The 3,408-nt window shown below is 40.2% G+C and overlaps 1 protein-coding gene across 1 annotated transcript in view; it reads right to left on the minus strand.

Annotated features, from left to right (window-relative positions):
* LOC125481688 (active breakpoint cluster region-related protein-like) overlaps window positions 1–3,408 on the minus strand; it is a 5,798-nt gene that overhangs the window by 2,031 nt on the left and 359 nt on the right. The window lies entirely within an intron of this gene.

Here is a 3,408-nt window from a genome sequence, read left to right on the forward strand (position 1 = left end):
ATACACCACATCAACCGCTTTACCCTCATCCACCTGTTTGGTCACCTTCTCGAAGAATTCAATAAGGTTTGTGAGGCAAGACCTACCCTTCACAAAACCGTGTTGACTATCCCTAATCAAATTATTCCTTTCTAGATGATTATAAATCCTATCTCTTATAATCCTTTCCAACACTTTACCCACAACCGAAGTAAGGCTCACTGGTCTATAATTACCAGGGTTGTCTCTACTCCCCTTCTTGAACAAGGGGACAATATTTGCTAGTCTCCAGTCTTCTGGCACTATTCCTGAAGACAATGACGACATAAAGATCAATGATTAGTGAAGACAAATGTAGGTCCCTTACAGTCAGAAACAGAGGAAGTTATCAAAGGGAACAAAGTAATGGCAGACCAATTAAATAAGACCATAAGATATAGGAACAGAAATAGGCCATTCAGCCCATCAAGTCTGCTCCATCATTCAGTGACACCATAGCTGATCTGACAATCCTCAACTCCCATTTTTCTGCCTTTATTCCCCTACTGATTAACTATCATCTATCTTAGCCTGGAGTACACTTAATGACCCAGCCTCAACAGTCCTCTGTGGTAAAGAATTCCACAGATTCACTTCTCTCTGAGAATAGAAATTCCACTTCATCTCTATCTTAAATGTGTGACCCCTTATTCTGAGATAATGCCCTCTGGTCCAAAACTCTCCTACAAGGGGAAACAACTTCTCTGCATCTACCCTGTCAAGCATTCTAAGAATCTTGTATGTTTCAATAAGGTCGCCTCTAAACTCCAACAAGTACAGGTCCAACCAACTGAATCTCTCCTCATAAAACAGTCTCTCCATACCTGGGACCAGCCTAACAAACTTCCTCTGTACTGCCTTCAATGTCAGTCTATCTTTCCTTAGATAAGGCGTCCAAGCATTCCAGCTGTGCTCTGACTATTGTCTTGTACAGCTTTAGCAAAGCCTTGCACTTTTATATCATTGCCTTTGAAAGAAAGGCTGACATTCCATTTGCTTTCCCTATTACCCACTGAAATTGGATGCTCGCATTTTGTAATTCACGGACAATCACTCTGTTCCTTAGTTTTCTGCAGGCTTTTTCAATTTAAATAATATTCAGCTCCCCTATTCTTCTTGCCAAAGTGCATAACCTTGCATTTTCCCACATGATATTCCATCTTTCAAGTTTTTGTCCCCTCATTAAAATCAGTCTATATCCCTCTGCAGACTTTTTTCATCCTCATCACTTGCCTTCATGCTTATTTTATAAACGTGGCTATAGTACATTCACTTTCCTCATCCAAGTCATCAAACATATTATAAATAATTGTGGCCCCAGCACTAATCCCTGTGGCACTCCACCAGTTAGAGACTGCCATCCTGAAAATGCTCCCCTTAGATTTAGATTTTGTTTCACATGTACTCAAGTACAGGAATGCAGGAGTACAGTGAAAAGTGTACAAAGCTGCCATTCTCCAACGCCATCGTGGTATACAAAAGACAGGTGAAAAACAGAAGCAGAAAGAAATAGTTAAAGGAAAGGGAAATGTCTAAATCACTTCTCGCCTCCACCAGAAAAGCAAAGCCACAAGTCCATCCCTCAGCCTGCAAATAACGCCTGTCTTCTATTAGTTAGCCAATCGTCTATCCATGTAAATTTAATATACTACATCCAACACCATGGGCTCTTATCCTATTTGTGGATAATGTGTGGTACCTTCTGAAAATCCAAATATATTCCATCCACTGCTTCCCCTTTACCTCCTCAAAGAACCCGAGTAAATTTGTCAGGTATGATTTCCCCTTCATGAAGCCATGCTGACTCTGCTTGATCATATTATGTGTTTCTAAATGCTCTGCTGCTATATCCTTTATAATTCACTTGAACATTTTCCCAATTAACATACATTAAGCTAACTGGCCTATAGTCACCTGCTGTTTGCCTCCTCTTTTGAAATAAAGGTTTATATTGGTAGTTTTCCAATCCTCTGCGATGTTTCCAAAATCTGAGGATTCTCGCAAGATTACTAGCAGTGTGTCCATAACCTCCGTAGCTACTTCCTTTAATTTCCCAGTTTGCATTCCATCATATCCGGGGATTTATCAGTCTTCAGTCCCATTTGTTTCCCTCACACTTTTCTCTTGTTATTGTATTTATTTCATCGCTTCCTTTAGCCCCTTGACTATTTAGTAATTTTGAAATGCTATCAGGGTCTTCTACTGTGAAGACTGATGCAGAGTATTTATTGAAGACTGATGCAGAGTATTTATTCAACTCCTCTGCCATTTCTTAGTTCCTTCATTTTATATCCCCAGTCTCATTCGCTGGGGGACCAATGTTGACTATGGCTTCTCTCTTCCTTTTTATTTATTTATAAAAGCTCTTGCTTTCAATACATTAGTTCTGTCTTCACGAAGCGGGACAAAAATAACGTCCCAAAATTGTTGGGGAATACAGGGTCCAGTGAGAGGCAGGAACTGAAGGAAATCAATATTAGTATGGACATGGGTTTGAGGAAATTGATGGGATTAAACTGATAAATCCCCAGAACCTGATAATCTACATCCCAGAATGTTTAAGGAAGTGGCTTGAGAAATAGTGAATGCATCTGTGCTCTTCTTCCAAGATTCTATAGACTCTGAAAGAGTTCTTATAGTTTGGAGGGTAGCTAATGTAACCCCTTAATTTTAAAAAAGGAGGCAGAGAAAAAACTATGAATTTTAGACCAGTTCAGTCTGATGTCAGGGAAAATCCTAAAGTCCATTATGAAATATTTAATAACAGAGCAACTGGAAAACAGTGACAGGATCAGACAGAGTCAGCATGGATTTACAAAAGGGAAGTTACGCTTGGCGAATCTAGTGAAATTTTCCAAGGACGTAACTAGTCGAGTCGATGAGGGGAGCCAGTGGATGTGGTTTACCTGGAATTTCAAAAGTTCTTGATAAAGTCCCACAAAAGAGATTAGATTGTAAAATTAATGTGCATGGGAGTGGGGGTAGTGTACTGATATGGATAGAGAACTGGTTGGCAGACCAGAAACAAAGAAAGAATAAAGGGGTCTTTTACTGCGTGGCAGGTAGTGACTACTTGGATCCCAGCTATTCACAACATATGGGAATAATTTAAATCATTCTAAACTAAATAATAATATCTCCCAGTTTGCAAAAGATACAAAGCTGTGAGAGAGGGTGAGCTGTGAGGAGGATGCAGAGAAGCCTCAGTGTGATTTGGACAGGTTGAATGGGTGGCCAGCTGCAGTATAATGTGGGTAATGTGAGGTTATCCACTTTGGAGCAGAACAGGGAGGTGGATTATTCTCTGAATGGCGACAGATTAGGAAAGGATGAAGACTGGAAAGGTTACAATATAAGGCTGGGGACGGGGCAGTGAGACTGCGAGGGTAG

Source organism: Rhincodon typus, unplaced genomic scaffold (assembly GCF_021869965.1).
Source record: "Rhincodon typus isolate 14 unplaced genomic scaffold, sRhiTyp1.1 hic_rhity00003103, whole genome shotgun sequence".
NCBI lineage: Eukaryota > Metazoa > Chordata > Chondrichthyes > Orectolobiformes > Rhincodontidae > Rhincodon > Rhincodon typus.